The sequence below is a fragment of the Protopterus annectens genome, chromosome 6.part0 (assembly GCF_019279795.1).
Source record: "Protopterus annectens isolate FY-2018-M chromosome 6.part0, PAN1.0, whole genome shotgun sequence".
NCBI lineage: Eukaryota > Metazoa > Chordata > Ceratodontiformes > Protopteridae > Protopterus > Protopterus annectens.
Window position 1 is genome coordinate 1,743,549,255 of NC_056737.1, and position 15,743 is coordinate 1,743,564,997.

General features: G+C 37.2%; 1 protein-coding gene across 4 annotated transcripts in view; it reads left to right on the forward strand.

Annotated features, from left to right (window-relative positions):
• TNS1 (tensin 1) overlaps positions 1–15,743 on the forward strand; it is a 2,530,757-nt gene that overhangs the window by 295,163 nt on the left and 2,219,851 nt on the right. The window lies entirely within an intron of this gene.

A 15,743-nucleotide genomic window follows, 5' to 3' on the forward strand; every position in this document is an offset into this window, starting at 1 on the left:
CTAGGACAGAAAGTCTGCCTATGGAAGTCTGGACTCTTATTAAACCCCGAAAAGCATGATACTTACTAATGCAAAATCTCACCATTCCTGATAAAATGACCATATAACATGATGTATAAATAGCAGCAGCTGTGATTGACAGCCTCAAACTCCTAGGTAGAATTACAGACAAGAATTTAAAATTTGATGGGCACATCCAGCAATTGCTAAAAAGAATGGATGAGATCTCATTTACACAGTGAAAGATTTTGTTGAAAGAACTATCTAGGATAGCAACTACATGCCCCTTTCTCCTTCCTAGCTTACTGTACTCCTCCACCATCCTCATTAACCTTCACGTGATCGAGATCACCATGTTGATAATGTCCCATAGTATCCTATATACAGTACAAGCCTGCCTTGCTTCAGTGGCACACACCCCCAAGAAAACTGAGGTTTGGTGGCAGACAGAATTTCCTGACAGTTCAGATTAAGAAGCATAATGTTTCAGTTAGCAAACAAACATCATTCTCATCATCAATATTCATTAAGCATTCCCTTGGACGTGTTTTCTTAGGGCATATAGAGCTAGGAAATCTTTAAATTAACCCGAAACCATTGATGGAGATGCAAACAGACTGTTAACGTAGACTGGGAACAAGTATTTTATGGCTGTGATTTAACTCATTACAGCTGAGTGACGTCTCCAGGTGCTTCTGCAGTTACATCTTACTGACACCTCCAGGTGTCAAATATTGCTTGTTCATATTTGCATCAATAATTTCAAAACCATGCTACATGCAAAGTGTTAAAAGATTTAATTTTGATGCTTACAAAATAGCAAATACAACTGTATTGAGAGATGATCTCTATCTAGTGCAGGAAAAGTGATATTAATTGTTGTTCATGTAATATGTATTTATATTGTCATACATTTCATATTTTTTCACTAAATATCTCATCAACCAAGTAACAGATAGAATTACTTTTCCTCATTTGAAAGCTCTCATAGATGAACAAATTGCTGCAAAATTATGGGTGTAACTTGGGTGGTTGCTGAGATATTGTAAGTTGTTAACAAACCATTAAAAACAATAGTTACTGTATTTACTGTAGCTTCTAAAATCCTTTTTAAGACATGGAACCTAACCACTATAAAAATATTTTGTGCTGAAGAGTTTGCCATTTATACTTCTTGAGTAACTCCCATGGTTCCTGAGATATACACATTTGTTTGAAATGTGAGGACATAATTTGATTCTATCAAGAAGCTTGGCATCCACCTATTGAAAGTTACAGTGCGAACTTTCAGAGCTCCATTGGAGGGAATGATTTTTAATCCTTTGCTGAAGCATTGGGACTTGCTCTATATCAAATATCTAAACATTTAGCATTATTTAATACTCTCATTCCAATATATGTTGCTAAAGAACAACTTTCTGTTTTACGAAGAATTGGAAACACCAAATATACCTCCCTAAATTAGGCACCATTTTATATGATCAGTAAGTAGAATTACTATCAGAACAAAAGCAATCCATGAATTACAAATATTGGACCCAATTATCAGTATTATTACATAAACTTGGTGATAACATCATGTGAGTGGAAATAAATGAAATGTGTCTTGTTTACATAAAATTAAAATATCTAATTAATCATCATCATCATTAACATCATCATAACTCCCTTCTTCTCGTTTTTCAACATGAGTTATGGTGTTGTGTAAAATGTTGCCACCTCTCTCAGTACGGAGTCACTCTCCTAGCTTCTTTGGGTCAATACAGCTTTTGTGGAGCTTCTTCATTCAGAAGCAACTGCAGGTATTCTTTCCTTCTGGCTTTGATGTCCTGTGGTGAGCAGGTCATTGCTGGCATCCTTTAAGAATGGTGTCTGATGAATTATTTCTTTATCTTTCCATCTTTGTCTTGTGTCCTGGCAGAGTTTCTTTGTGACATCTACTGAGTCACTTTCTAGAAGCGGATACTGTGACTCAGATTCTTTGTCTCTTGCTTTTGCAACTGCCCTCCTTAGCTCTTTGTCATCCAGCCAGTATTCTGTCTTAGCCTAGTTCATTGTTTCTATCTCCCATGTTTTTTCTATACTTCTTCGTTCTTTTGATAGCTTACTGAACTTCATTCCACCACCAACTTTACTGACGTACTTCATTTCCATTCCTGTCTCTGCATCATATCTGTTCTATAGTCTTCAGACATGCTGTTCTGAGGTGTTGACATTTATTTTTTATTTCTATTTTATTTTCTTCCTGAGGTGCTAGAACTCAGAGTTTTTCCTTGAATTCTAATGCTTTTACTTCAGTCAACTTCCAGGTCTTCAGTGTAGTCTCTGTTGATGTTAGTGCCTTCTCCAACCACTACTTGTATCTGATTGTGGCCAGCTGTGGTTTATGCTATGTGGCGTTATGTATTTTACCCCAGTGTCCTATCCTTACTAGGAGCAAGTCTGCCTGAGTTGCATATTGACCAGTCTTGTATTTCATCTTGTGACTACGTCTCTTGGTGACCATGTGTTGGACAGCATTAAGTCATTTATCAGACTGAAGGCTAGAATGGCTTCTCCTACTTTATTCCTGTTGGCCCACTAATGTGGACCAAGGCAGTCTTTATATGCGGTTCTGTTTATCACTACCAACTCACGTTGTCTTACTTTATCTAGTAGGTCCTGCAGCTGCTGTCTGAATGAACTCTTTTCTTCATTATCACAATCCTGCTGTGGGGCACAGGCTGAGATTCTAAATACTGCCCTATCTTTATACTGGAGTCTGATTCCCATGAGTCTATCACTAATCCAAGTGACATCCCTCACAACAATTCCCAAAGCATTTCTAGTCTGTCCACCCCTGAGTAGAAGAGTTTAGATAGTAAGTCATGTGATTTTGGTGCACTACACTTCCACTTTGTCTCGATGATACACAAGATGCCCAGTCTCCTCCTTACCATCATGTTCATCCACTTCCAGGCTGCATCCTGTCTGTGGACCCACATTCAGTATAACAATCTTTAGTTCATCTTTAGCATGTTGATTGGTATTACATCCAGCTTTTGCTCAACAGAGCTATCTCAGGTAATGCAGGCAGGATAACTGGACGCCTGTTGGCTAGCAGCTTACTATGTTATATTATAATTTCTAAAGTCACTCAGTAAAAATAAAAAGAACAGAGACTGGAATAAGGAAGTACAACACATGACATATATGATGCACTTAGTTTTTGTTTTATTTTACTGTTTAAAATGCTGGTTTAACAAAAACTTTTCTATAGATATATGCACTCATTAAGCATGTATGGTGAATCACGTTTTGAAAACAAAGTTGTTTCAAAAGAAGAAGAAAAGAAAGAAGAATTTTAAAAGAAGAAGAACAAATACTTACTTGTAGTACTGCATTCCTGTAGTGCACAAAAGTTGCTAATCTCTGCTTCCATTCTGCTATACGCATCTCACTCAACCTTTACAATGCCATTTTATATAGTTATGCACAGGTTGCAAATGCTGTGTGTCCTGTGTAATGTGAACCCTCCCCCCAAAACTCAAAAGGCCTGTGTAATTTTTAGTTGCATTATGTTGTCCTGCATTGCATATTTCCATCATTCATATGTATCCCATCACACCGCTCTCACAGTCTATATGGATAGCAATTCCTTTTGCTATGGAAATTAACAGGTTGCAATGCAGCCATTAAATTGCCCCCCATTCCTATTTTGGTTCACTTACAGCCAGATGATAAATGTGTAATTCCATTTCTGGACTACACTACAGTCAGATCAACAATCAGATTGTTATCTGTACTAAGGCTGGTTTGCATTGCAAACCGTAAGCACTACATACTGTCCTCTATTTCCAAAAAATGAGCCTTACATTTTAGACTTGGATCAAGAATGAATCAGGTACTATTTGAAATTTACACTGTGAAGGTGAAATTCTGTGATTCATTGTACATGTACTTTAGGTAGGCTCTGTTGCGCAGTTTTCAGTTAGAAGGGATACATGCAGCATCACAGTGCAAAGGGAATTGTACATCAGATCTCTGAACAAACTGCAGAGTAAAAACACAGAAAAAAAAACAGAAGGGGACATATTGTACTTCATAGAAGTGGTAATGCTTTTATTCTGCTGAAGAATTTTTCTGACTGCCTTCTGTGGATTATTAATAGCTAACGACTAAACAAAGATTTGGCCAGAACATGTTTGCTGTAATGATTTTTCCAAATGACTTGTAACTATGTCCTAAAATTATGTAAACATTACTCAAATGGCAAACTGTTTTATAAAAAAATAGCTGAGAACATTCCAGACAGTGTCTCGGGAGGTTTATGGCTGCCCTTTTTTTGACAAATGTCACGAGTTCAGCTCTGAGAAGCATAGAAATCCAGCAAGTTCCCAGCTTTGAATCCAGTCACTGCATTTGGTCTCAATCTCAGCATTCCATTTCACCGACCTTTTTTAATTGTACCATCTTTTATTATCAGCATCAGACATATGCCATACTGGGAAACAGCTGACATAAATATCAAGCATATTTAAGCCAAGGCACTAGTTGTCCAGATGTGTGTCTAAGTGGAGTATAACTCAATAGCCCATCACAAAATAATACTTCAGTGTGAGTTAAGAAATGATAGAATTGAAATATTTGTGCACTAATACCCTATCCTGGCATAAATTAGAGTATCTTACAAACTGAAACCACACTGAACAAATTATGGCATATGTGTGAGAGTACTTACAAGTCATGACTGGAAAAATAGTTGGAGCCCCAGATGTTCCCTGTTTTATCTGTTTTATTTTTGTTTGTTTGTTTGTTTCTTATTTGACTAATGGTTTTGCTGTTGATAGTAGATGTTTTAGACTGTGGCATGCAACCATTTTTGGGGAAAGCATTATGACAGCTAACTTTGCATTTTGTATGATCTTTCATGCTCACTCCACTAAGTGTCACTCCCAGTTAGTAGTCATGGTACTTAAAATAACATGTGATTGACTGTAAGTTGCATAGATGTTCTATGAATGTATGGCTGATAGCTGTAGCATCTATTCAATGGACCATTTCAGTATACAGCATGTGATTTAAATCTGTACAATCAAAATAAGGCCACAAAAAGCATCTCAAAACACAGAAACTTTGCTATGCAAGCAGCTTCTTGTAACCCAAATGTTTTTATTATCATCCCTGAAGTCATTGTTGAATGGAGAAAGACAAATTACTGACCTTAGCAGTTTAGGTTAAAATACATCATTTGTAGCTTGACAGAAAGCATTTTTCAATATGAAGGTCATAACAAACCAGCTTGAGTGCTTTTAGCTTTGATATTTACTTTCCTACTGCTAACATTTTATGACTGGGAAGAAAGGTAAAACAATGAAGACCTCATTTTGTGGTCCTAAACTTTGTAGTTCTGAAGATGATGCTTGGAAGGAAATACTCATCAACATCTTTGAATTACAATGACCTCAGCATTCCATAAGTACCTGGAATGCATATTGTTTTGGGTACAGGATCTCATGGTTGTGCAATAGACTGCATATCAAAGTGTGTATAAAGATCCAGACCAATTTCTGATGTGATTTTTCTAACCTTAATGCATCATCCCAGTGTAAAGGTATAGTATCTTTGACTGCGCTATGCTTGGTGTTTTAGGTCAGTTCCAGCTTCAGGAAATGGAACTGCATACAAACCTATGTCTCTTATCACATGAGTATCCTATCTGCACTTTGTGATCTAGATCCTTCAACAAATCAGAAGTGCCAGAAATTGCTGAAGTATCAGGAGTGTGGAAGGCAAAAGGGTACTTTGTGATCTAAAAGGGCAGTGGTTTTAGCTGTCTACTGCCATAAGAAAGTCACATCTTTGACAAAGCATGTACATAGTGTAAATATGCATTACTTTTGGAATTACTGTAGAGAGGTTTCATAGAAACGTACAGATGAATGTAATGTTGCACATGCTTAGTATGTGATCCAAGAGTCATATATTCAAAAGTTAGAGATAGAAAAGTACAGTAGTGCTGTAACACACTTACTCCTGCCACACAGAGAGAAACCACAGAAGTGTGTGTGTGTGTGTGTGTGTGTGTGTGTGGGGGGGGGGGCAGTTAAACACTTCATTCAAACTGTCAAACACTTCAGTCGGACTTTAGAAAAAAGTCCAAATGAAGTGTTTAGCTGCTTCCCATGACTCTTTTGTTGTGACCGCTGATTGCTTTAAGTCCTCCAGTGCATGACTAGAGCTTAATACTTAACAAGCATGTATTTTCCATAAATCAGAGCATAGTTATAGTGATCCATGCATTACAAGTCATTACCTTTCAAAAATAAGACATACAAAGCATTGCAGAACATCTAGATCCTGAATTGGAGTCTGACACAGGCTAATTGAGGGCTTCTGCCCTAGACCCACCTGTTCTACAACTGGCCCTGCTCATAGGTGTACCAAGAAGGTTGCTTTAACTTATATGTGTGCAGATGGTGGGTTCTGGGAATAATAAGATTATTATTTCTTAAATCCTCATTGCAATCAAACCTCAGAGTTGTGCACTGAAGTCACTCTAACTTGTTTGGCACTGAGGAAAGTGTGGTCATTATTTCTCTAATATTCCTCACAATTAAACCTCAAGGTGCTACACACAAAACATCACGGATGCTTTTTGGGCAGCTGTGACATTGTGGTCATTATATTACTCATAATTAAACATCAAGGTACTATGCATAAAAGGTCAATATGGGTTTTGTGGGCTGTGACAGTGTAGTCATTATCTTTTTAACTTTTCACACAATCATACCTCACAGATATGCACTAAACATCGCTATAGCTTGTGTAAGGGTGGTCTATCTTGGAGCAACAGGCTAGAATACATAACTGTGATCACTTTCTTCTTTTTTCTCACAATCACATATCAGAAGTGTACACAGGTGGCTAACTTTGTGAGGAGGGGATATGAAGGCATATTGTGAATATAAATCTGTGATCGACAATAAAATATGTTACTGTATTCTGCTTGTCAGATGGGTATACAGATAGGGATAGCTGTCTTTTATGGTTGGGATGAATAGGCAAGTTGTATGATGCGCGGCACCACGGACTTGAAATATGTGACTGAGGTCATTAATTCATTCATTTTCATCCCAATCTGATAACAGAGGGATACTTAAAAGTTGATTATCTTTTTTTTGACAGTGAAATAGACACTATTTTAGGATATGATTTATGTACCTTTGGAAGAATTTATCTTATCAGTTTATTAGGAACTGCATTTTGTAAACTTTCATCATTAAGCCCTAGGAAAAACTAATTTATTCCTTGAAAGAAAAAAATGAGAATGGATTTCTTTATTTATTATTTTTATTTTTATTTTACATTTGTTTACCGGGCTAGTCTAACTGGATACGTGTCCATTTTCAGTAGAGGCCCGGGGAGATAAGCTCCAAGACAGAACATTGATAAAAACAAACATAACAAATAGGTAAGATTATAACACTAAAAAAGAAAAAAAAAAAAATCATCATTAAAATGCATATTACAGGTTCACACAGTAAAATTCGTCAGAGCTGAGTGCAGGGATTATACAGGATACTGGTACACTATGTGGTGTTCATGGGGTAGATAGAATTCAGATCAAAAGGAAGGAATCACAGTGTATGAGCAGAGAGGGTAGGTAGCGCAAAGTACGAAAGGACACATATCTAGTCAGGGTTAGTACAGGGGCATAACCAGTGTGTTCTGAGGAATTGGGGAGGAGATTCCAGGCTTTTCCAACAGTATTAGAGAAGAGGGAGTCGCCAGCCTTGTTGTTTGGTTTAGAAGTAAGAACTAGTAGTTTGTGAGAAGATCTTAATGATTTCAGATTTTTGTAGGGGGTGATGAGTTTTGATAGAATACGAGTTTTGTAAGGTTTGTAAAGAATGTTGTGAGCTATAGCTAGTTGGTGGAATTTAATCAGGTTTTGTAGTTCTAGCCATCCTAGCTGCTTTATATTAATGCAATGGTGGGTTCTAAATGGGTTGCCTGCTGCAAATCTGGCAATGTTATTGTAGGACATTTCCAATTTGCTAAGGTTATTTTTAGATAGCTTAGTAAAGATGGGTGATGCATAAAGAAGTGTAGAGATTAGATGAGTGTGAGCTATAGTGGATTTAGATGTAGGTAAAAGGTAGGTTTTAATCCTATAGAGAGAGCCAAGTTTTTTGTTGACTGTTTTTATAGTATTATTAATATGGACATCAAAGTTCAGATTATTGTCGATAGTGATACCAAGTAGTTTGGTGGTTGGGTCTGGTGATATAATAGTTTTATTGGTAGAGATAACTGAGAACTCAAAAGGAGTGGACTTTTGGGTAGGAGAGAAGATAAGAAGTTTTGTCTTTTTGGGGTTTAGAAGAAGGCACCTATGTGTAAACCATTGTTCAACTGTGTTAAATACTTTCTGGGTAAGAGAGTGAAGTTCAGAAGAGGAAGTGGCTGAGCATATCAGTGTGGAGTCATCAGCATATTGTATGCATGTGGCTTGGGGGATGGCAAGATGAAGGTCATTAATAAATATGGAAAAAAGTAGAGGTCCTAGGATGGACCTTTGAGGGACACCAAGGTTAACGGGCAGGTGGGTAGATAGAGACTTGTGCCATAGTACGGCCTGTTGTCTATTATTCAGGTAGGACTGGAACCACTTTATGGAAGATGTATCTAGTGATAGGGATTTAAGTATTTTGATAAGACTCTGGTGATTTACTATGTCAAAAGCTTTAGACAGGTCAATAAATAGTGCTGAAGAGAGCCTGTTAAGGTTGCGGTTTTTATTGATACAATCAGTGAAGGAAAGGCGGGCAGTGGTAGTACTATGTGAAGGCCTGAATCCATGTTGACAGTTGTATAGTAAGTTATTTTGTGTTAGATGGTCAAGTAATTGTCTATGAATGTATTTCTCCATGATCTTTGCCAAAGGAGAGAGAAGGGCAATAGGGAGGTACTTGGAGAGTTCAGTAGAGTGTCCACCTTTATGGAAGGGGATAATATGGGAAATCTTCCATAGGCTAGGGATAAGACTTTCGGTAATACTATTGATCAGAATGGATATGGGATAAGCAATAGCTTTGGCTGCTTGTTGTAGGAATTTAGCAGGCAATTGTTCTGCTGAGGGAGAGCATGGTTTTAGTTTCTGTATCAGGGTTTGAATATATGTTGTTGGGACAGGTTGAATATGAAAAGGGGGAGATGAGTTTGATATATGGGAAGGTAGAGTAAAGTTATTAGGTGATAGTTGACTAGCTAATGTTTGGATAGCATTAGTAAAAGAGGTATGGAAAGCATTGGCTGTATGCATTGGATTTTTGTGGTCGGTATTTTGAGGGTTTGGAGTAGTAGATTGACCTGGATGGAGTAGTTGGTTAACGCTAGTCCAAAACTTTTGTGGGTTGTTTTGATTAGCTTGTTGAGATTGTAAGTAGTAGTTTCTTTTATCGGAAATTATGGCTTTCTTGGCATCATTTCTTAGCTGTCTAAAGGCTTGTTGATCTACAGGATTTTTAGTTTTTCTCCATTTATCCCAGATTTTATTTCTAAGTTTTATTTTGTGTTTGGTTTCTTTTGACAGCCATGGTGCAGAGTTGGTTTTAATTCTAATTAATCTGGTTGGAGCATGGTGGTTGAGAATGGCAAGGAAGTTAGAGTTACAGTAATTAACGGCTTCATCTAAAGAGAGGTGTTGTAAGGGAGACCAGTTGCAAGCTCTTAGTTCTATTTGGAATAGTTCAGGGTTAAAGTTCTTTTTAGATCTGATGATTTTAACAGATATAGGAATGGGAGTATTGGTTTTATGTCTGATGATATAGGTAAGTAAGTGGTCACTTAAATTATCAGGGAGAGTTCCAGATTCATAAATGTGAGGATGATGGTTTATGAGAATCCAGTCTAATAAGGTTTCTTTCTTGTTAGATTTATTTATCCTGGTGGGGGAGGTAATGGTTTGAGAATACCCATATAGGTTAATATGGGTTGTGGGGAGACTGCTACAGTGGCAGTTCCAATCAATGTTTGTGTCACCTAGGATTATGGTCTCTTGGGGCAGGTGTTGGGAAAGGCAACAAAGTATATTTTCCATGGTGGCAGTGTTGTTACCAGGTGGTATATACATACAGATAATATAGATGGATTTGGCGTTGTTCAGATGAAGTTTGGAGATAAGAATTTCTGCATTAGAGTCTATGGGTAGTTTACAGTCATAATTGGTTAATTGTAAGCTAGATTTATATAGAATAGCAACTCCACCACCTTTTTTGGTTACTCTGTCTACTCTCAGGATATTATATCCAGGTGGGATGATTTCATTGTCTTTGCTTACAGGTTTTAACCATGTTTCTGTTAAGCAGAGGATATCAAAGGAGTAGACTTCAGTTAGAGCTTGGAGTTGAGTTACTTTATTGTTCATGCTACGTATGTTAAGATGAGCTATTAAGAGTGAGTTAGATGGTTTAGAGAGGGCATGAGTAGGTGAATGTTTGTGGTTGTGGAGAGAGATGGGAGTAGTTGGGGGGCATGGGTTAGGGTGGATGACGCCATCTTTTAGTGAGAGTAGTGAACTTAGATAGTTTGGGTTAGAGAAATTGCTGTGTAGAAGTACTTTCCTGGGATATAGATTGTTGTATTTTATGTGTAGTGTTCTATGATACTTAGGACGTATGTAGTTAGGTGAAGATGTTATATTAGCATGGATGAAAAGGAAAGGAGGGATTAGAGAGTTAGTTATTATTAGGGTAGCTTAGGTATGGACATAGTGGGTGTTCAAAGGAGGTGAGTACATGGGTGAAGATTAAAGGAGGTAGTAGTAAGAGTGTGAATAAGAGTAGGACATGAGATGGGGTGGGTGGTTTAAACATTGTTTGAATAAGTATGGATTATATGTTGGTAGAATGTAGAAATAAAAAAAAAGGTGAGGATGAGAAAAGGGTGTGGTGTGATTAAAAGGGTAGATGTGAGTGGTTAGATATGAAAGAAAATTAGGTAATTGGAGTGTGTTAGGAAAGTAAAGGTATGAAGAAGAGTGCATCTGAAGATAATGGTAAGAGCAAGAGATGTGGTTAGAGATTAATGGAAAGAGGAAGAGGTGTGGTTAGAGAGTAATGGTAAGAAGAAGAGGTGTGGTTAGAGAGTAATGGTAAGAAGAAGAGGTGTGGTTAGAGAGTAATGGTAAGAAGAAGAGGTGTGGTTAGAGAGTAATGGTAAGAGGAAGAGGTGTGGCTTAGTAAGTATAAGGTAGGACCCCTGGGGGTGGGAATTGGGGGTGGGGAGGGGAGCGGAGTGAGCCCGCAGGGCGAACAGAGCGGGTAAAAACAGATAATGAAGCAGTTAGTGAAAAACAATCAGCTAGAATAATTCCAGGTGGTAGGTAGGAATAGTATAGAGGCTAGAAAAGGTGTCTGTGGACAGCAGAAGTGAAGGGAAAAAAGGGAGGACTAAATAGCACTTCGGGGACTACTGAGCAGAAGAAATTGGGTAATTAGCTGGTCATGAGATAAGGGTAAGAGGGAGATTATGGCTGGAGGAGGGGTGCCACCTTGTGGACAGTTCGAGTATTGCAGGCTTGTATGAGGGAGTAAATTGGTTGACAGCAAGGAACAGTGTGTCTAGGTCTAAATCTATGACAAGAGGGGTATCTATGCAGGTAGGAGGAGAGAGGTAGTTAGGATACAGAAGAGAGGGGACTAGAGACTGCTGGCTGTCCTAGCTCAGGACTAGCTTTAACACTTGTGCTAGTGGTACAATAAATAAAAAATCTTCCTTGTAGGAATTTAGTGATGATTTTTACCCAGGCCATAATTGTAACAAAAGGTTGGGAGGAAAGTACTAAAATGTACCTCATATCATCTAGAATCCTATGGATTTGAAGGTCCAAGCAACCTCCAGACTATCAGCTTAATTCTAGCATTTCTTCCACAGTTATTACACGGCAATCTTGGCCATTTAGGGAGTTGAGAAAGGATGTAGGAAAAAATGAAGAACAAGAAGAAATTGCTTTCTTTGGCTGCAAGTTTTGTTCAGGCCATCTTTGGCTCAAAAAGTAAAAAAAAGCCTAAAATGCAACCCAGAGCATCTAGAAAGCAATGACTTGGGGAGGGGGTGCTAAGATTACTGTCTTCACTTGATTATTTCCTCCTTATTAATTATAGTGTAATCTTAGTCATTTAGGATATAGCTAATGCAGGAAAAATCTTAAGAGTTCAACACAGTATGGGACAACAAGGGAAAAAAAGATAATCTGGTGTTACAAGACTAAGATGGTGGGAAAGTAGGTGGTACAATGGAGGTATGCAGGTGGGGGGGCAGTGGACAGCAGTGGGCCAAGGAGTCATTTTCCTAGAGTTTCATTTCACTAAAGGACAGACTCTGAGCACTGAGCCACTACTGACAGGGACTACCTGATTTAAGTACATCACTAGTTTAGCAACATAGTTTGTTAATCTCTATAAAACACTTTATAACACTATAACATCTGGATAAGAAAAAAAAAACATGTAAGCTGATTGGTGTTGTCAGATTTCTGGTATACAACAATCCTTTTGAATCTTATCTTTATTAATACATATCATACACTTGGTTACATAATAGTTCTAAACATGCCCTTGCTGTCACACTTCTCAGGTTATTAACCTAAGCTTACCTACTGGTTCTGTCCTTGATGAGTGACATACTACAGTGTTGATGCCCCTCCATAAGGGTGGCCTTACAAATGACCTTTTAGTTAAAGTTCTATCACCTTATAAACCTTATCTGCAAAACCATGGGTTCTATTATAACTGTCTTGTCTGAACTGACCCCCAACAGTGTGTATTTGTGAAGGGAAGATCCTGTCTATTTAACCTGGTAAACTTCCTCAAAAGTGTCACATCGGCTGTAAATGATGGCCATGCAGTGCATGTGGTGTATATTAACCTGGTGAAGAACTTCAGCACCATTCCCCATGCTTGCATCATACAAAAGCTAATTGCTTTAATAATCAACCTCATGTGTGGTAAGATGGATATCAAACTGGCTGAAAGACAGAACCCACAGAGTACGATTTGCAGGTGCTTCATCAGTAAGTATGAATGTCACCAGTGTTATCCCTCAGGGCTCAGTGATATAACATCTCCTTTTTGTTAAAACGATGAACAAGAAAGGTAAAACAATAAAGCACAGAATGGTACTTGCAAAGCAAACCGGAGTTTAATAAGCACGAAACACAAACTGCATTAACGTCACACAATACATTTTCGTTTCTATTACTTGCTCGGATATGGGCTGATACAATACGATGTCCCTTTTATAATGTGAGCTCTGTCCTAATTAACCAATCAATGTTACAGGTATCCAATTAAAAATTTGCAATGCAAAAAATCATATAAATGTACATACAACTAACTTATTTCATAACTATTTAAAATTAAAGCATAAGAGCATATAGCTATTTATTGCAATAAATCTGATATAAATAAAATTAAATGAGCACCATGACACAAAGATTTATTAAAGTGCTATTTAGCAAATTTAAACAACTCCTCTAGCACCATCTAGTGGACAAAAAATTCATGAGAAACTTCGGCTTGTCCTAAGACATACCTAAAATTTGATATATATTAAAATCAAATTGTATTGTACTATGTTTGTAAAAAATCCTAATATTGAATAATAACAATAAAATTAAAAAACATAAATCATTTTAAAACCATTTGAACACTTTTAAAAACATTTAGGAAAAGATTTGAGAACATTATGTGGCCATATGCTACAGCTTTGCAGATCTCATTTTCAAAAGGAGGGGCTATGGAAATATTTTCATTGAGACCTGGAACGTTATTCGAATGCAGAGTTAATTGTCAGTATAGCTCTCTATATTCAATTTTTTCCTCCTCAAAGTCCACCCCTTGCATCAATGTTCACTCTCTGAATGACATAAAATACAAAATGTGCTACCGAACATTCCTTAATATGTTTATAAAGTGCATTTGTTTCCTTTCTAATCTGAATATCGTACATATGCTCATAGATTCTACTTTTCAATTTCAGTTCTGTTTTCCCAACATAAAAAGCCTGGCATACCTGACATAATGCCAGGTATACCAGGCCTTTAGAATCACAATTGTTGTAATTCCTTCCTTCTAATCTTATGTTTCTACTTTCTATAAAGACTTCTTCCTTGTTGATAACATATGTACACTGCGAACAATGACCACATTTAAATGTTCCTTTTTTAGTTTTACCATTAGAATGCCACATATTCTGATTGCTTTCCAACAACTTTTTCAGGTTACTTGAGTTCTTATAAACTACCTTCAACTTATCTTTCGAAACATTGTCCGAATCAGTGAAGGCTATAAATCTATTCCATTCATTTTCCACATCATCCCTCACTATTTTCAAACTGGCATTGTATTCTAGAACCAAGGCTTTACCAAACTTTTCCTCTACCTTTCTTGGATTTACCCCATTCTCAAAAATTTCTATTCCAAGAATTGGCTTAAATTTCCCCCTCCTAGCTTCTAACATTTCAGTCTCAGTGTTTTCTAATAACCAGTCAGGATAACTCCTGTTTTAAAACATATTCTTGAGAACATTCATTTCCTTAATGAAGTCATCATCATTTGAAGTCATTCTACATGACCTTATGTACTGGCCTTTAACAATGTTTCTCTTATAATACATGGGATGGGCACTTTTATAGTGTAAATAGGAATTAGAATATGTCTTTTTCCTAAAAACTTTTGAATGAAATGCATTATCTTTTTTGTAAATTTCAATATCCAGGAATTGTATCTTCACTCAACTTAAAAGTAAATTCTAAAAAATCAGTGCTTTCATTTAAAAACTTAATAAATAATAAAACTTGATCAGCAGGTGCAACCGAGAGGATACAAATATCATCCAAGAATATCTCGTATTGAGTCCAACACTTACTATATTCAGATTGTAGGACAAATTTCTCCTCCCAGTTGGCCAATACCAGGTTGGCATATGTAGGGACATAAGCGGCCCCCATTGCTATTCCCTTTATCTGGTGAAAATATTCTCCCTTGAAATAAATAAAATTGTATTTTAAGATCAAGTCAATTAACTGCATAATAACCATACATTCACTGTGACTTAAAGTGTTGTCTTCAAAGACGATCTCTTCCAGTAATCTTAATCCTTGTTCATGAGGTATACTGTAGCTCCTTACAACATGTATGTAAAGACTCTTGGGATTTCCTCAAGGGAATAGATCCCTCGTGTTGCAAACCTGAGCTCCTTCTGGTTACCATTGATATAGTTGAACTCTTCCCAAGTATTCCCCACTCGGTCGGCTTGGCTTGGTTCAATGAAGTTCTTACCACCGAAGCTGGCCTGAGTAACAACACAACCAACCTTTTGGTTGAATTTATGGAAATAGTGTTAGAGAACAACTATATATTCTTCAATGGTGAAATTTACAAACAGAGAAAAGGGGTAGCCATGAGTGCCCCTTGTGCATCCTTATACGCTAATGTCGTACTACATAGATGGGAGCAAAGGTTTATTTTTTCTACCTAACATCTAATATCTAATACATTACAAAAGATTCTTGGATGACATTTCCATCATATGGGGGGCACCCATGGGCAACTTCTGAATTTTATTGAGTATCTCAACTCCACCACCCATTTCTTGTCCTTTACACATACTATTAGTGATATTGAACTTCATTATCTGGATGTCACACTATATAAAGACTTAGACAACTGCTCCTTACAATCTAAATTACATTTCAA